Source organism: Pogoniulus pusillus, chromosome 8 (genome assembly GCF_015220805.1).
Source record: "Pogoniulus pusillus isolate bPogPus1 chromosome 8, bPogPus1.pri, whole genome shotgun sequence".
Lineage (NCBI taxonomy): Eukaryota > Metazoa > Chordata > Aves > Piciformes > Lybiidae > Pogoniulus > Pogoniulus pusillus.
This window is the reverse complement of record NC_087271.1, coordinates 24995974-25015779: the sequence shown is the minus strand read 5'-3', so window position 1 is coordinate 25015779 and position 19806 is coordinate 24995974. Positions and strand designations below refer to the sequence as shown.

The 19806-nt window shown below is 48.6% G+C and overlaps 1 protein-coding gene across 1 annotated transcript in view; it reads right to left on the bottom strand.

The window, feature by feature from the left end:
- Positions 1-19806, bottom strand: part of ZSWIM5 (zinc finger SWIM-type containing 5) — a 105337-nt gene that overhangs the window by 30754 nt on the left and 54777 nt on the right. The window lies entirely within an intron of this gene.

The window sequence follows — 19806 nt, the reverse complement described above, 5'->3', positions numbered from 1 at the left end:
CTGGGAGTCATCTTCATCCACACCTCCCTCCCGCTGAATTTGCAACTCACATGAGCAAGGGCTGGCAGAAAAAAGGCTGCATTTTCTTTTCTTTAATGAGGCAGACAAAAAAGCCCTCACCAATTAAATGCAATGCCACTCTAACTTCACTAGCTCAGCCAGGTAGAGTACTTCAGGGCATGGACAAAGCTCTGAACTCTTCCACAAAGAGGAAACAAGGAGCAGGAACAGACCAACATACAGCCTGAACCATGGGCTGCAAGGAAACTGTTTCTTGAGCTCCACAACATTTGCTGCGAGCCCTTGAGCTTTCCCCAAAACACTGCTGCCAGAGAGCCAGCCGCTCATTGGCACGATCTGTGCACAGGGCTACAGGGACAGCCCAAACACATAAATGTTACAGTGGTCCTCACAGCCCCTACCCTGCTGGAGGGCATGAACAATGTAAAAGAGTCTCAACAAGCCTCAAATACAGGTGACGAGCGGGAAATGAGCTCAGAAAGTCCTCGGGTTCAAGGTCCAAGTGGCTGCATCAAGACAGCAAAGGATTAAGACAGTAAGAAAAAAGGCTGGATGTCCATTGACCCCAGTCTCAATGCCCGAGGAGGCCTTCTCCAGGAGCTGGCTGCTGAGGAAGTTCAACACTTTGCACTTGCCCAGACACATGAAAAAGAGGCTATCTTTGTTTCCCCTGTTCATCTGTCTGACTCCTGCATTGCTAGCTAGCATGTCCAGGGCCATGCACTGCCCCCATAGCAGAGCTTAGCATGGTACCCAGAACCTAGTGGCTTGCCCATCCCGGCCCTCTTCCCCGAAGAGGACGCTTACTTCTCTCTGTGCTATTGCAACCTTATTAAGCCCATGTTCATACAGAGGTCCCTGTGGAACCTGCAGTCTCCCAGGAGAAGGCAGCAGACAGCTGAGAGCCCTACAATTAGCAACAGAAAAGGAGAAGGGGTGGGGGGGCGAAGATTAAAATACATTAACTGTATCAAACCCTTGTGCATTTGCCAGCTCTCAGCAGGACTTCCCGAGACAAATTCTACCAGAGGTTTTTAATAAATGGCATCAAAACCAGCTATTCACTGCCAGTCTCTTTAAAGCCACGCCAAAACCCACATTCAAATCTGATTAAGCATCAAGGAGGTCTGTTTTTACTTTGGCATAGGGCGGGGGAAAGCAGACCTGTTCTGCTGTCATCACCCAAACTCCACCCCACATGGCCAGCGTAGCAGGAGGGGAGGGATGGACAACCCTGCACTACCCTCTCGTTCACACGGTGCCGGCAGTGGAAGCACAACTACTGGAGGTGCCAGGTTCAGCGCTGCAGGAGTGGTAAAGCCAAAGGCTGACGAAACCCCCCCCCCCCCCGCCCCCTGTTCCACATGAATCCATCCTCCAGCAGCCAAACTATATAAATCCTGAGGATAAACTCCAAAGTGTTTATGTTTTACCACTTCTCTGGTCTGCAGTGCTTGGCAGGCAGCTCCAACTCACTGCCAGTTTCTCCCTAGTTTACTTTTGCACAACTGAAGGGACTGGAAGCCAGGTTCTTGAGCAAGAACGTATGCACATATGCGTGTGCACACCCGCAGGCACATACGCACATCAATGTGCAACCCTCTACGACAAACTACTGGCCATAAGCACTGCCTGGAAATGCTTACTTCAGCAGGATCATGGGCCAGACCCCACTTGGGGCAAACTGGCACAAGGCTGGAGAAACACACTCAACTGAATAACCTGTTTCAGACAGGTGTTACGTCTGAAAATACATCAGCGTTAGTCTGAATCCACCTCCTCAGGACAGGAAATTTGTCCAGATACTTCCCAGGTTGCTCTGATACACCCTAAAACTGTGCTTGCCCATGCCCTCTGAGAGCTGGTCCTCACAACTCACAGCCAGAGCCTGCACACTGAACAGAACTGTTCAGTCTGTCAGCAACTGCCATCTTCATTTGCCACTCAAGCCCTAAGTCAAGTGTTGGGTTAGATATTATCCCTGGTGGCAGCAGGTCTATTTAAGATAAATTAGGAACTGTGTACAAAACATTTATCAAAAGCTTAGTCGTGATGAGGGGGAGAGAAAGGAGCTGGTGTGAACAGAGATGTTATTTGGCAATGTTTACATCAATGGGAGGTCAGCCTGAAATACCATGCCACGCCCTGCTCTGCAGCCAGGTCTGCATCCCAGCATCTGTGGGTGCTGAGTATGCCAGACCAGCAGCAGCAGGTATCACCGTCCCAGAAAGGATTGGTGGTTAAAAGGGAGCTTATGGTGTGTCTGTTCCATTATCCATCAAAGCACTCACTCCTGGTCCACACAAGAAGCTAGAGGTCACTCTGGAGAAGGACAGCTGTCACCCTACCCTCCTCTTCATCCATCTTGCATCCATGAGGCAAGCAGTACCGACACTCCAGCAAAGAGAAACACAGCCCTGGATGCAGGTGTGGAGTCTGGGTAGCACCAAGAGCAACACCACTCTCCTCTTTGTCCTCTCTGTGTGTTTCAATTTCAGATGCTCCTACAGCTAAGTGCTTATCTAGTGCTTCATCTTCTGTTCCTTAACATAAGCTAACTTGGTGTTTGATTTGCTGCCAGCAAAGTGACAGTGCCAGGACTTGAAAACCATAGAAGAGACATATTATGCCCCACTGGAGACTAGGTTTGCCCCTCCAAAATTACATTGCCTGCTCTCTGCCCCAATACAGCCCCCCTTCCTTTTACCATGGCTGCTTCCCAGTAGATGTGTCTCTGATCCAGGTTGTGAACGAGTTGAGTGTTCATCTCTGCCCCAGAAAGAGCACAAAAAGGTGCCACAAATGTTCACAAGCACACAGGGTATAATGAGCACATCTCCTTCCCAATCCCACTTAACCATCAAAAGGGAACAAAACACCAGAGCAAGGACCTTGCATTAGTACTGCAGGACATTGTGCCTTTGATTTAAGTTAAAACAGACCCTATAAATGCCCTCTGGAAGATGGTGAGCTCCACATCAGTGACACTTTCAAACCCACAAGCTGGGCAACACTCTCCTTTAGAGCTGATAAACCCTGTGGGCTGGGAGGAGCACAGATCCAGAAGACATCCCTGGGCTCTGAAACAGAGGATCAAGCCTTTACCAGGAACACCAGTGCAGGAGACTTCGCTATTAAGAGAAGACTGTTAAGACTTCAACAGAAGTATCTTTAGCCAAGATGGAGAATTCTTTGATCTTTAAATCTACTCAACCAAAAGGAGCTTTGCAATTCTGTAAGATCAGCCAGAGTCTTTCAGCTGTGCATTTTTAGGCCAGATGTCCACAAGCTACTCATCAGGAGAAAATACTCGCCTGCCCTGCAGCTCCAGTTCACCATCAGGGTGACTGTGGAGATTGCCTAGTTTTGGGTCATCCATCAAACCACTGAAGATAAAGCAAATGGTCAAGCTTACATTGTAACATCTGAAGTTCAGAGAGATGCAGACCACAGGTGGAAATTTAAACTCCAGAAATAAGCACAACCCTGTTTCATAATCATGTCATTGAGAGCCCACCAGTGTGAAGAGGATGAGGGAGAGGAAGACCTCGCAGGTACAACGCTAGCCGGGAACTCAAGAGCTCAGCTCTGCTCCCTCTGGCAGCTGCTGCTCACAGTCATCCCCCAGATTTCACACTACACCCCAGGCAGAAGTCACAGTTGTCATTCACAAAGTTGTGCCATTTGGAAGAATTAGCTCCCTCTTCCCAGGCACAGTACTCACTTGACATCCATGAAGCCTTAGTGCAATTCTGCCAGGGAGGAAGTCTTCATGCAAGAGCAGCCATCTCTAGGACCTAACCCTGGACCAGCAGAGACCATCTGAAGTTGCTGCATTGGCACTGCTGTGCAAGAGGATGGGGATAGGTAGCACAGGGAGCATTTCTTTAGGAACATTTCTTTATGCCACTGTGGCTCCTCTGCAAGCTTTTCTCAGTCTTTCTGGAAACCTCAAAGCAGAGCAAGGAATGGATCTGCAGAGGGAAACACACAACCACATCCACTTCCCTCAGCAAGGACTCAGGGATGCAGCCAGACACTGTACATAAAGAACTCACCCTCACATTTGGCTATCAAAACCTCAAGTGCCCTCCTAGCAACAGACTGATATATTTGGGCAGCCTCCATTAGAAGCAATGTGATGGAAAGTCCAACCACGCAGCTTCCTGAAGGCACCAGCCGCATCCTCTTGCATCCTGGCCAGAGAGGGGCAGCTTCAGCAGACAGTGTCTTGGCCCATCACTGCTCTTGTGCCCAGTGCTCAGCTCCCAGGACTTCATCTCTAGTTAGACTAACTCCTTCATGGCTGTATTTGGGCAGTTTTGCCTTCAGACAGGCAGGAGCTCTGCAAAACCAAATGGGAACAAATACAGGGATATTTATGAGGCTCAGCAGACAGAGGAGGTAAACTGAAATCCTCAGTGCAAGTTCATATACACTAGGTTAACATGACCCAAATATATATTTTTGTTTTAAATTTCCAAACCACAGCGGAAAAGTATTTTAAACTGAAGCAATTCCAAGCTCTTTAGTGATTAAATGGACTGCAGCTCCAGCTCCTAGTGGAAAAACCATTTGTTTTTCCACTGTGTGAAAGCCATAACTAGCAACGAATAATTGCTGCACCAAGTGTTATTTATAAGCCCTTCTTGGTCACATTTCCGTGTCTCAAAACAGCAGCTTTCTAAACACGAACTTAAAATCGGTCAATATTTGTAAGGCAGACAGCATCCGCGGGAGGAAGGTGTCAGTGCGCTCACGCTGTGGGAAGCGGAGGTTAGTAAAATGCCCCAAAGCTTTCCAGTTTCTAGATCAATTCCTCCAGCCGGCTGATGCTGACAATTGCTCAGTCCCTGACCTTGCAGTTGGAAAGGAGATAGGCTCATGAACTCATTTGCACATGACAATGCTCCAGCAAAGTGAATCATCTGCCTCCGATAGTAACGGAGAGTACAACGAGCCCCAGCCCTCCCGGGCTCCATTCACCAGCTCGGGGCTGGCCTTTTGTGCTGCCAGTGCAAGAAAGACTCCGCTGAAGATGTGTGCAATTAAACCCACTTTTCTTGTTGCTCTTTTGATTCGGCACAGCTCAATGAGAGGCACCCTAGGCAGGTGTTGTCACACACAGATAAAATGTGCCTTTTCAGAGCACTGGCAGACAAAAAGAAAGAGGATAAGGCTGAATCAATTGCCATTTCTCCCTTGCAAAATAGGCAATCCAGGCTTCCAGCGAGTCAATGAGTAGAACTGGTATGAGTTCACATCCTCCTTCCTCCCCAGAGTGTTTGTTTGGGGTTTTTTTTGTTTGTTTTAGGGTTTTGTTTTGTTGTTTTGGTTTTGGGGTTTTTTTTGTGATGGCAGGTAAAGGTGTTGCCATCGAGTGAGACCTTGGCAGGGATGAAGGAGGCAAAACGATGGCTGGCTGGGAGGATGCTGCCCCAGCAGAAGCATGGCTTCTGCTGTGTTTTCCCCTCACAGTCCTCCTCCTCTTCAGCCCCCACCATGGCTTTCCTGGTCATTGCCACTCTGGAAAAGCACCTCTGCCTTTGCAGAGCTAAAAAAAAACCACTTATAGCCCATTACGTGCCTGTGGCTAAGATGATTTTGAAGAAGCCATAACAAAGGAATATATTTGAGGTGAACAGGCTGCACCATACCTGCAAATACCTATAGCCTCAAACACCAAATACCACGGGTTTAAGAGAAATGCAGTCCCTCCAGGTAGGCCAGGGAAGAAGCATGAGCTACAGCTGTAAACAGAGGAGATGCAAGTGAGGCTGTTTGTGCTGGAGGGAGCTGTAAGCTCCTCTGAGCAGCTGAGTAAGCTGGAGGGACGCTCTCTCTGCCATCTGCTCTGATCCCACAACACCTCCTGCAAATGAAGAGTCAATCCTCTGGTTTCTATCCGTGTTAACCTCTAATCAGCCAAGAGGACCAGCCTCTGCCTTGCTCTTTATCCAAGTCAGTTAATGCGTGAAGCACACCGCGCTTCCCATCTGCTCCAGCATTACTGGAGTTAAAGGACAAAGCCATTTCCCTGTCCCAAGCATTCACTTACACAGATGCCCTTGTATTAGCTCAATTTCCCAGTGATTTCCATTATTACCCTTACGAGAGATCTCTAGTGTTTGTTTATCTAGGAGTCTGAAATGAAGGGTTTTGATTCCCCTCCCTACCCTCTCAGAGGGTGGCTGGACCGAGGCTGTGCTCCAGATGACTGGTCCAAATCTGTGACATTTCTCCCCAGCCTGGTGTGCTCTTTGTTGCCGACCCAAACATGAAGACCCATTTCTGAGGGTCTTTGTTGCTAGTCCCAAAGCCAAGACCACCTCTTCCAGTATCACCTTCCACAGCTTTCTGCCACTCACCAGCAAATGGGTTTTCAATCTACCCAGATGCTCAGCCCTTGGCTCCAAAGACACACGGTTTGGAGGAGGAAAGAAAAGACACAATCAGTTGTATAGCTTAGACTGATTTCTTCTGCTAAGATACAGCCCCGCAAGCTGAATTCCACTGCTCACAGTTCAGATCTAACACAAATCAACCCAAATGCCATTTTTGCAGCAGTATGTAGGCTTAAGCAATAGAAAGGGCTTGAAGAGAGGATAAGTTCACTGCATCTTTGCTAACATGTGTTGCCCATGTAATAACTGGTGGCAAAATGCTATCAAGTCTCTTCTCTTTACTTCTACAGTATATCTTAAGAGTAAGCTTGAATATAAAGAGCTTTATTAAAGCTGTGAGGAACCAGAAAGAAAAGGATGCAGTAGAAGCAGTGAACACACCATCGCTATGTCAAGGGAGAAAAGCAACACACCTCTGTGACCATCTCAAAACCTTTTCTCTCTGCATGAGCAACTGTATCTGAACAAGGAGCAAACACGGTTCCTTGTTACACCTCAGATGTTTCTCAACAGTTGCAGGGTTATCTTCAAGCATGAAAGGAAACATCCATGGGGCGGAAATTCACTGTTGCTGGAGTCTCTGGCTTGTGCATCAGTGGAGGCTACCACAAAGCAGACCCAGCCCTGTGCTGTCACCACCCCAGCTGCCTCAAAGAAACTGATGGGAGATGCCAAAACTCACACGCAAGGCTGAGCTAGGGTCATCTCCCAACTTCCATGGAGCCACCCAGATTTCCAACAGCTGAGAAACTGGCTTCTAGCACATAAAAGAGTTTTCATTAGAGAATGCCTCTTATCTCTCCATGCAAGTGTCATCACAAAGGGATCACTGATATTCACTGCAGTCAAAAGCATGCAAAGCAGTACTCTTCCCTCTGACATCATTTTCTGTGTGGTGATTCACATAACTCTTAGCCCCAGAAAACCATAATCCTGACCCCTAAAACAGAGGGCCTCCCATGCTGGAGTCCATAACTTCTTTGTCCTGGCTTAAGGGCTCACTCTGGAGTACAGTCTTAGTTAAGACTCCTCCAGAGCCATGGACATCCTTTCCTTTCTACATATCTGCTCCCCTTGCTGACCTGCTTTTCCATGATGTGGCCTCTCCCCCACACTGGCAGTTTTTCCAGGTCTTAGTCTCAGGCTGGACAGTAGCTTTGGATTTTCTTTCCAAACAAGCAAAGATAAATGGCATTCAATGCACATTTTGCAACTTAAAGCTGCCTTTGCAGCAAGTAATCTCAAAACCAAAACCTAAACCCAGTCCACCAATGGGGAAAATCAAAACCAAGCCTGAGAGCCACCTGACTTGTTTTTTTCCCACATTTTTGATTTTGCAGAAGGCAGAACTAGCTGGCAGCTTAACAAGGACCAGAATCAAACCAGGGCACCACACAGCAATGGAGGGAAGCAGGACATCACCCTGATCCTCCCTGAGACATCAGACCTTAAAATAGCAGCTCCACAATTCATAGGGAAGTTATTAGTTCTAATTTTCCTGGCCCTCAGAAGCCTTCTGAGGGACTGATGCAGCCTAGATTCAGCATGAGAATCTGCTCCAAATTCTTCCCAAAAAAGACATTTTTTTTCCCACTAAGAATAGCTCTTTTTTTTTCCTTTTCTTTGAAGGGGGGATAAAGTCTGACTTTCTAAGTTACTTGCAATGTTGCAAAATTAACATTACATTTACAAAGCATTTCAACAGCATTTGTGGTAATGGCCTCAGCAACAGATTTGCTGAAAAGGCCAATTAACTTCCTTCTGAAAACCTCACTTTTAAGCATAGAAAAGGGCTCTGCATTGAAATTGCTCTCATGAAGTGGAAAAACCTTTAAGATGACACCATTTTGCCATTTCTGCTCTCCAGCCCCCGTTCAGCGGCTGGGCAGAGACCCCAGGAGCAGTTCCCTCTCTTGCCAACTTTTTAAGCACCCACTTACAATGAACAGTCCTCTCTCTCTTTTTTTCCCCCTCTATTGAATTTCCTGAAGGAGATCACAGCCAAATATGTTTTTATATTGTAGAAATACTATTGAACAGCTTACCTCACTACAGTAGCTTCACAAAAACTTAGTGGTTTCCTTCCACCCACCCTTCCTCCCCCCCAGACCAATAAAGCTTAAAATTTGGAGCTTATTAAGGAAACTAACTACTCATTGCAGAATGAATTATTCTGCAATTGCTACTCCAGATCAGCCTCCCCTGTAAACAATTTATTCCAGAATCATTTTGGGAAACTTTGTGAGACTTTAATTCCAGGACAGGAATTCATTCAAACAGCTACTGCACACCAGAGCTTTGTGCCAACCCTGACCAGAGCAATCTCTGAAGAGGAAGTTTAGAGGTAGTGTCAAGCTTGCAAAGGTTGGTGCTGAACTTCAGCGTCCAGGAAAAACTGAGGTAGACACCTCGATGCCACGTGGAAAAGATTTCTTCCAGCTCTCAACCCAAAAGCTGCAAAGTGAGAGGAACCATCTAGTGAGAGGTTGGAGTACATTGTATCAGGAGCTGTAACACCTGCCCTGTGGCACGGGGGAAAAGAAATGACTCTTCTCCCTGAGCTCTCTGCACAGAGCTGAGAAAAAGCGAGCTGTACAGCGGTGTCCAGCAGGACCACGCTCTGCAGTGGGGACACACTTGCTGCCACATTGTGCTTCCCACATCTCCGCGCTGGTTCTGCTCTTTTCCCTCAAAACTCTGTCTGCATATTGAGGCCCCCAACCCCCTGGTGGTCCATCACATGAGAGATGCCAGTGCTTACTCAGGTCTCTAGGGGCTCACAAGGCTTTTATCTGTCATACATGTGAAGCATGTTGAGGGTAACTGAGAGGCACCAGCTCTGACAGTGAAGAGACCTGCAGAGCATTGAAGTGTGGTAGTTCCCAATCCCAACTCCACCTCCTGGTAGGTGAGTTTTCTGCCTCTTACACAAAGATCAGGTTTTTGTTTTGTGACCTCTAGTCCTACCAAACTATACAACACACTTAAAACTACGCAACTACAGAGTCAGCTACATGGAGCCCAGAGGCTCGCCAGAGCAGAGCAGCTGGACTCCTTGCTGTCTCCTGAGCACAGCCACTTCCCTGTGTCCTGCAAAATCACAGAAGGGATCCCTGATACATTGTCCACCATCAATCACAAAGATCAGCACACTTCAAAGGAGAAGAGCAGGACAGCGTGTTCAGGCACTGTAAGAAAAATTCAAGAGGGACAAGATCAGTTCAAGTGAGGCAACCACACACAAGCTCTTAGTTGCCATTATCTCTTCACTGCCAAGACCCCACAGCGAAGTTTGGGGTCTTGACTGACAAGCAGTCAAATCAACCAATTCTGCATGACAAAAACCTTCTGCAGAACAGCCATCATGCTTTTAAATAATACTTATGCCTTTTGATCACATTAGTTTTTCACATAACCCTTCTTAGAAGTCAGGAAGGCAGCAGGAGGTCTGCATAGCAGAGACTTCCCCAGAAGCCTTCGTGCTTGAAATGAAGGCAGTTGGGAGACAGATGCCTGACAAAGATGCTCCACTCTCCTGCATCAGCAGTTTTCACCATCTTTAGCATGCAGGCAGTTCACAAGAAGCAGATTCCCATCCTGTGATTTCAAGCGCCTTCATGTTCCCTCTTTCTCCTTCCATACACACATTGTTCCCACTATCTCCCAGCCACACATAACCAATGTGATCTAGCAAGGAGCCTGCAGCTGGAAAGCTGTCTCACAGAATGGCCTGGGGCAGAAGTGACCTCTAGAGGTCATCTAGTCCACCCCCCCTTGCAGTCAGCAGGGACATCCTCACTAGAGCAGGTCACCCAGGGACCTGTCAAGCCTCACCTCGAATATCTCCAAGGAAGGGGCTTCAACCACTTCCTTGGGCAACCTGTTCCAGTGCTCCACCACCCTCATAGTAAAGAACTTGTTCCTAGTATCCCATATAAATCTGCTTTTCTCTAGCTTGAACCCATGGTCACTGCAGGATGTTGTAAAAGGCCTTTGTAAGCAACTTCTCTCCATCCTTCCTGTAGGCCCCCTTCAGGTACTGGAAGGCTGCAATTAGGCCCACCCAGAGCCTCCTCCTTTCCGGACTGAACACCCCCAACTCCCTCAGCCAGTCCTCATAGCAGAGGTGCTCCAACCTTCTGATCATTTTCATGGCCCTCCTACATTCCTGCTCCATCAGGTCCATGTCTTTCCTATAAGGAGGAGTCCAGAACTGGGCGCAGTACTCCAGGTGAGGTCTCAGCAGAGCAGAGCAAAGTGGCAGAATCACCTCTCTGGCTCTGCTGGCCACACTTCTTTTGATGCAGCCCAGGCTATGATTTGTCTTCTGAGCTGCAAGCGCAGACTCTCAGAAGACCCACCACAGACAGGAAAACAGGAGCCCTCCTGCTTTTGAAGTTGAGGATGACTCCGTGGCTTTGCAGCCCTGAGAAACACAAGAGGCCACAAAGGCTGATACGCAGGGAGACAGACGCGCTGCGGCGCTGCGCCGCGCCAGGAGCGGTGCCTGGGCTGCCTCGGCAGGACTCGTGTTTCTCATTAAAAAACTTCACAGATTCTTTTCTGGCTTTTTTTTTCCCTCTGGAAAAACATTGTTATTCAATCCACAGCCTCAACTGCAGGCTCCTCCGTTTGCTTTTTGGTGTAGTGCAAACATCTCAAACGACACCATGTAATGACAAGATCTGTCATCGGGATGGCTGGGGCCACAGTAGAAAGAAAAATGAGGGAGAGATCCATTTCTTCTCCCCGGAACTCATCACAATTAAAACAAAGGGAAACCTATATTGTGTGGTCAACACAAAACACACAGGACCAAAGGGAAAGAGCTCTTGGGATATTTAGCATCAGTTTTTGTCCATTATGTGGCAGGAGTTTCTTCTGGTGGCGATGGAGAGTCTCCAGCTTCTTTAACCACAGACCTATTGCAGCAATTAAGTCCCTTTATGGAGGGGGGGAAAGGAAGAAGAGAGAGGGGAGGGAAAGGAAAAAGAGAGAGGGGAGGGAAAGGAGGAAGAGAGAGGGGAGGGAAAGGAAGAAGAGAGAGGGGAGGGAAAGGAAGAAGAGAGAGGGGAGGGAAAGGAAGAAGAGAGAGGGGAGGGAAAGGAGGAAGAGAGAGGGGAGGGAAAGGAGGAAGAGAGAGGGGAGGGAAAGGAGGAAGAGAGAGGGGAGGGAAAGGAAGAAGAGAGAGGGGAGGGAAAGGAAGAAGAGAGAGGGGAGGGAAAGGAGGAAGAGAGAGGGGAGGGAAAGGAAGAAGAGAGAGGGGAGGGAAAGGAGGAAGAGAGAGGGGAGGGAAAGGAGGAAGAGAGAGGGGAGGGAAAGGAAGAAGAGAGAGGGGAGGGAAAGGAGGAAGAGAGAGGGGAGGGAAAGGAAGAAGAGAGGGGGGGAAGGGAAGAAGAGGGAGGGGGAGAAAGGAAGAAGAGGGAGGGGGGGGGAAGGAAGAAGAGGGGGGGGAAGGAAGAAGAGAGAGGGGGGGAAGGGAAGAAGAGGGAGGGGGGGAAAGGAAGAAGAGAGGGGGGGAAAAGGAAGAAGAGAGAGGGCGGGGGGAAAGGAAGAAGAGAGAGGGCAGGGGGAAAGGAAGAAGAGAGAGGGCGGGGGGAAAGGGTCTGCAATACCCCAGCCAACTATCTGCTGGCTGAATGGCTGAAACACAATCTGAAAGCCTCACCGGAGTGAAACCCCACCCCTGCAGCCTCCCGCAGCTCCTGGTTTGCCCCAGTCCTCCATGTGGTGGGAGTCAGGCGGGGCTCCTGGCAGCGGACACCCTGTGTGCCAGAGGGTTTATCAGTAGATTTATCTCGGTTTGAAATTGGAAGCAACCGAAAACCCAGTGCGCTCAGCATAATGGGGCCGAAACAAAGCAAAAAGCAAAACCAGATGAGGGAGTGGAGAGTTGACTCCGCTCGTTCCCTTTGAAAAGGGAAGCCGGTAATTTGAGAGAAGGCTGTTTTACCCACCCATCGCAGCAAAGCGGGCTAGGGGTCGTCGTAATTAGCACATAACCCAAGCATTACACACCGCTCCCGCTTACAGACCGGAATGCAGTGGGGGGAAGTCTTCCCTGATCACTGAAGGAGGGTCCACAGACACCCCTAGAACTGCCACACACTTGTGGGTGGTACATCCCAGCTTGGGGGTCAGATGGCAGAGAGCACCCAGGGAGATGCACCTTGCCGGGGCCGTTCCCCAGGGGCAGCGCCCGCTGCCTTCCCCACCCCATGGCAGGCAGGAGCAGAGTCCCTCTTCACATGGCTGGGAAACTGAGGCAGCGAGGTCTGGCAGCAAAGGCGAGCACGGAAAGCACCAAATAGGGGATGAAAGGAGCCTATGCTTCCACACTGCCTTCACAGGGAGAAAGCCTCCAATCCTGCCTTTTCCCCAAGGCAGTCTCCCTGGACTGAACCTGGAATATTTGTAAGGTTTGGGGCAAACTGCTGTGGTCAGGCTTTCCAGTGTCTTCAGCCTCTCGGCTGACTACAGTGCAAAGCTGCAAACTACAACGGCTGTGATGGACGGGCCAGAGCTGACACTGGGAAAGTCACTCTCACCAAGATGACACCTGAAAAATGGATCCCTGTGAGTGGATCCCATCCTGCCCCCATGCTGGGTGCTGCTAACCCCACTTCCCGTGGCTGCTTAGCAACTCCCGCAGCTTGCTGCACCGACTGTGTGTCAGGCATTACAGAACCTCGCCTCTGAGTCTGGCAGATGAGAAACAGCCAGGAAATAAAGTACAGGCCATTTTCTCCTGCAGAAGGTACTACCTCAGCATCTGCTGGACTCCTGAAAGTCCTTGTCAGGATGCTGACCCACAGTGCACGCCGATGGACAGCACCCATCAAATCATTCGGGTTGGAGAAGTCCCAGCTTCATAGGAGATGCTGGCTACTACAGGCACTTTGATAAGATAGGATGATAGCTTCATAGGAGATGCTGGCTACTACAGGCACTTTGATAAGATAGGATAAGATAGCTTCATAGGAGATGCTGGCTACTACAGGCACTTTGATAAGATAGGATAAGATAGCTTCATAGGAGATGCTGGCTACTACAGGCACTTTGCTAAGATGCAAGCATGAGCTTGAAATCACACAGAAAGGTGCAGAAATTGAACTCAAAGCTCCTACCGTTTTACACAGATTTGACCATTCGCATCATGGCTCAGGGTTTCTGAGCACTTACATTTAGATGTTCGGTGATGCCAGCATCACCCTGAGGTGCACACAGCCACGCCTCAACATCACCTCCATATTCCTGCAGAAAAAATATCTACAACACTCAGGGCCAGGCCACCTCCAAACTGAACACAGCATCACATTGAGTAGGTGTCTTGGGGATGTGGTTTAGAGTGAACCTTGCAGAGTAGGGTTATTGGTTGGACTTGGTGACCACAGAATGTCAGGGGCTGGAAGGGACCTTGAAAGATCATCTCATCAACCCCCCTGCCAGATCAGGATCACCTATACCAGGTCACACACAAACGTGTCCAGGTGGGGTTTGAATATCTCCAGAGAGGGAGACTCCACAACAGCCTTGGGCAGCCTGTGGGGTTTTTGCAACCTGAATGTTGCTGTGACTCTGTGTCTGAAGGAAGCAGCTGAGGGTGTCTTGCATATAAAGAGGGCCTAGAACTAACCAGCAGCACACCTCAAATGACAATGTTCACTTGGAAGAGGGATGCTGGTGATACACAGTGATACACCGGGTGATACACGAGAAAGTAGCAGGGTGTGATACACTGCCCAGCGATACACAAGGAAAAGCCTCTCTTCGATCGTGCTGGAGCTCAAATTCTACCCAGAGCTGAAGGAGACAGGACCAAATACCCCAGTGAGACCAAGTCAATTCCCACTTGAGCCCTCACTCAATGACCTACCTGCAAAACTTCAGACACAATGACTGTGGACAGGGAAGGGTCTGGATGAGGCACTTATTGCCATGGTCTAGTTGACTGAATGGGGCTGGGTGATAGGCTGGACTGGATGATCTTGGAGGTCTCTTCCAGCCTGGTTGATTCTATATTTTAGTGGCTGTGGCACCACCTTAGTGGTGAATGGTCACTGTGACAACACATGTACCAAGTTAAAATGATTACAACCTTCAGCAGCCTCTCCCTCTCAAGAGCAATTCCCATGACTTACTAATTTGCTTCCTCAAGATAAACAAGAAACTTATTAGAATCTGAAATAAAGAGCACATAGGGCAACAGAGGGGCAGGAAGCTACCACTTGTCCTAAAATAAATACATAAATACTCCCACCTTGGATTACACTTCCTACTTGCCCTTTCCCCAAGGAGATGGTTTCCACACTGCATGTCTGCAGGAGATAGAGGCCACAGAGGCTTCTACTGCAGGTCAAGTGTTCAGCTGTCTTTGAGGGAAGGAAGCACCAAACCTGGGATCTAGCAGATCGAGTGCAAATAAATGCAGAAATGTTGGAATAAAAGGTAAGCCTGTCACAGTGATGATCACATCTGACTACAGGCTGCTCTCACGGATCATGACCTCAACATCTTGCACAGGAGGTGTATTCTAAAATCAGCTTAGTCCCCTGTTTAGATAAACTGCTCCATTAAACCTGGAGATGAACACATCATGGATGGAGATCTCAGCACTTCTCAGGGGAGCTGAAAGCCGCCTCACTCCATCCAGGCAATGCTTGTAGATGGAACTGGAGACATGAAAATCTTCAGTATGGTTTCCTGCATTATGAACCATGATGACAACTGGTTGGAAAGATGGCGAGAAGCGGAGTTGCCATCGTGCTCACAATGTACATTTGCAAAGACAAAACGTCATCTGGGGATCTTCCACCCATGCAACAGCCGCTCCAACAGCCTTGCTGTCATCCGTTCTCCCTTGCTTCTCCAGTCACAAGGAATAAAAATGGCTGTCACCAGCACAATATGAGTTACCCATTGGCAGGGTATGCCAGGCCAAAGCAGCAGCAAATTACATTCACAGTATACTTGACATTTGCACAGGCAGGAGTGTGTGGGAGGCAAGAGAGAAAGAAAACACACAGCAGATGAGCAGGACACCTGAAGTACAAGCAGCAAGTTCAGAGTCAAGGCTGCCTTCAGTCCTGAAGGTTTAGTAAAATTCAACCTGATTTAGCAAGCAACAGCACTGAGGAAAGCTCTGGGCTGTCCCAACCACTTCACCCTGCGGGAAGGGCGACAAGGCTGGTGAGAGGCCTTGAGCACAGCCCTACGAGGAGAGGCTGAGGGAGCTGGGATTGTTTAGCCTGGAGAAGAGGAGGCTCAGGGATGACCTTATTGCTGTCTACAACTACCTGAGGGGTGGTTGTGGCCAGGAGGAGGTTGCTCTCTTCTCTCAGGTGGCCAGCACCAGAACAAGAGGACACAGCCTCAGGCTGTGCCAGGGGAAATTTAGGCTGGAGGTGAGGAGAAAGTTCTTCACTGAGAGAGTCATTGGACACTGGAATGGGCTGCCCGGGGAGGTGGTGGAGTCACCATCCCTGGGGCACTTCACGGCGAGGTTGGACATGGCACTTGGTGCCATGGTCTAGCCTTGAGCTCTGTGGTAAAGGGTTGGACTTGATGATCTGTGAGGTCTCTTCCAACCCTGATGATACTGTGTGATACTGTGACTTCCAGGATGCCACAAAGCCCTTCTACCTCAGCCTTCCCCTTGAAGGTACAAAACCCCACATCAATGTCCTCACCATCTCAAATTGATCAGTAGTGAGAAGTGCAGTTTTCAGAGCTATGCCATCAAGAGAGATTGCTAGATTTGGGCAACAGGTATGAAGTGCAGGGAGAAGACACCAACGGATCTGTAAGTCTGAGTAAACTAAACTAACAAACCACCCAAACCCAAAAAAAAACCAAACAGACCAAAACAAACCAACCAACCAACAGAAAGAAAGAAACAAACCACACACACAATACTCCCCACAACTCAAACTCATTGCTACACCAATCCCATTGCAAGCACTATTAAATTCAAGCAAGCCTCAGCCATTGTCCCTGTCTCCTACTACCCATGGGACCAAGGCAGCCACGGGGATGCCCCAGGCACAACTTTGCAACCCTCATACCAAACACCTAGAAAATGGTACCTCTGCTCAACTGCTCTGGAAGATGCAGTGACCACAGAGCCACCATCACACTGTACTGCAGTGAGTCAGCAGCTGGAACAGAGTGGTGGAGGCTGGCGCAAGCAGCCATTCCAACTCCAAGCAGTCCAGCCTCTTCCTACACTACACTTCCAGTCCATCATTTGCTCAACCTGTGTCTGGCTCTTGCACGCTCTGGGTAGGCTGCAGACATCACCCAGTCTCCAAGGCAGATGCTGCTGAACCCAGCTACTGCCACTGAAGACGTCAATTAAACTCGCCTTGAACATTTCAGCTGCCTGTGCCTGCGCCAACTGGATATTTAAGCTGACACTTCTGCACATTCACTTTGTCTGAAACCTACAGATCAATCTGCCTCAAATACAGAAGATCTCTTTTTAACACTCCAAAGCCAATGAAAAAAAAATCCCCTCTGGTAAAAAGACAACACTGGATCAGAGAAGTTTTATTAGCCTGTAACCATGCAAAAGTTGGAAGCTCGTCCCCTGTTTAATTCTAATACTCTGACTCTGTTAAACATTAACTGTATAAATAATCAAATACTTCACATGACAGAGCCATACTTCCAATCCGGGGCCAGTAACCCACAGGGTAATGAAGGGTGTAGTCTTCTGAGCTGAAGGATTTTCAACACACTCCAAAGAGCAGAACAAAGACAGTCCTTTCCCCCTCTGCTGCCTTCAAAGCAAAAACTTTGATTTGCTCTTTGAGACCACATCAAGCCAGAGCACAGGCATGTGAACGGTATGTATCTCATCACCCCTCTACAGACACACATGAAACCACCAGCCATTGTGTGGTCTCACTCCATCAAGCAACCCAGGTCCCCTCCTAAAACACCCACCTCTCCCTGGCCCCACAAAATGGCAGCCTCTGAGCATCCTGCCTCCAGGCATCCCACTCGCCCCATACTACCAGGGAAGCAACGTAGCAGCAACCCTCCCAGCCCACACCAGTCCCAAAACCAGACCCTTCCACCAACTCTCCCCACCCCTCCCATCTCCAGTAGTTCTCCAGGATGAGCATTTTCCTGGCAAATAGCACTTAGAGGAGATGGAACTCCAACTATTCAAACGCCTTCGGTTCTCCACCCAACTTGCAGGGGCCAAAGACTTAATACCACCAAAAGCAATCTCAGTTTCCACTACTCGTGATGAGGACTGCAACTGTCTGGCACTTCTGAAACAAAGATCTTGCCCTCTCTGGGCTTCAGTTTTCCTGACTGCAAAGCTGAGAGAATGTCCCTTCTGGGCCTTGCAAGGATATTTTAAGGAGCAGGCTGAAATTGTTCAGCTTGTTAGGAAACGACTGCTGTATTTGCAAATTGCTGCAGATCTATAATGGGGAAAAAAAACCCTATCTGAAAGAAGTTACAAGTTAAAAGCTGCATTAAAAATACTTGAATTTGATGCTGACCACCCCACTCCTCCAAGGTCAAGCTAAGGTCATTTCTTGGAATATGCAATCATCTGATGTCCAGGGCTTCCCCAGTTTAGATTGATGCTCTCACTTCAATGCTGACTGAAAGCATCAAGTGATGTTTGACAATCAAACTAGCAGGAATCAAATGGAGAAACGTTTGACCCGCAGCCCTGCCTGAAACTGCACTTTCAGTTCTTCTGAGCTGACTTTGGAAAATTAGTGTTGGCTTTGCCAGAACCCAGGAGAGCAATTCTGCATTAATTATTGCTCTTGCTCTGCAGACAGGCATACAGAAAAATAAAGACAATTGCAAGGCTTGTTCAGAAGAGGGGATCCAGCACTGAGGCTGAGTACAAACATTTTCTCCTTCAAGAGCTATTGAACAATGCAGCTCCTGAAGCCTTTAACTGTACCTATGCTGCAAGGTGAAACACAGCCTCACCAAGACCCATATCATTTTTGTCCACATCTGTTTAGCTTCAGCACACAGCACTTGAGCTGTGCAGAAAGGGATCTGAAATCAAGCAGAGGATGTATTGCCCAGTGCCTTGCTGCAAAGCCCCACTGGAACAGGCAAGAAAGTCTTGTGCAACCTTTGTTGGTACACCAGTCCCACTCCATGCTCTGCACCACCTCTTCTTCCTGGCAGACAGTCCTATGGACACAAAGGCAACTGGATTAGACCAATGGGTGGGCCCACCTCCCAAGCAGGGCTCTCACACTAAGACTTGCTTCTTAAGGAGTAGTGAGGACTCCTTACTGTCAGCTGCATGGACAAGAAAAGACCCATCTCCACCACTGCACACCTAGCTGCATGGTTCAGTGGTGCTGTGTATGGTCCACCATGCCACTTCTGCATTCTGAGTTAGACCAAAACAGTGTAGTACACAATTGTGTTGTGCTGGTGTTTCAGCAGCAAGCTCCCCTGCTTCCCTATCAAGGATCAGAGTTGGACAGGGCACTAAACAAGTGACAGACTCTCTACCAGCCCCTCTCCCTTCCCACAGGGAAAAGAAAGGGAATAAGAGAGAGAAACTTACAGTTTAGGAAACTACGCCACCTTTAATGAAACTAACCAAACTAAATGTACACAAACATAAGCAAACCCAGTTTCAAACACAACTCTCCCCATGGCAATTAGTCACCATCACCACTTATGCTGTGGCAGAAGTTCCAGATTGGACTCAGCAGCAGACAGGAACTAGATCCAGAAATTCATGGATCAAGATTGAAGGCAGAATGGACAGAGTCCTCCTTGGATGCTGGCCATTGAAGAAAAGGATGAAGGAGGAGGTGACCCTGTGATGCTTCAAGCTTTATAATGAATGTAGTACCTTGGTGGTCAGTTTAGGGTCACTTGAACTGTCCACTCCTCCCTGCAGGTGAGGCACTTTACCCTGTACCACCAGGCAGTATGCAAGATTTAGCAGTGACCTTGGCCTGCATACCAATCTTTGGTACTAGAAGTTATCATGACTAGAAACAGACTCTGTCTAGGAAAAAAGCTGTTAACTTCAGGAAGTGCAGTTAGAGAATGAACTGGAACGTAAAATCACGGAACAGAATTTGTTCTAACTCGCACCAGGACATTCCCCCAGCAGGACTCTAAATCTTTATCTCCTGCTGAATGAAGACAGTGCAGCTGGGAGGTACAAGCACATGGAAGGGCTCTTGGTTTCTAGTGCATCAGCTGTGGGGTGTGGAAGCCCAGGTGCTGCACCCTGTGGAAATGCTTTTTCTGGTTGGCTCATCATTTTAGTCTGCTCCACTCAACACCCTCATGAAGCACAGACAGCACATACAAGAACATGAGACCCCCCCATCAGGGGTCCCCAGCCTACCAGCACTGACTGGAG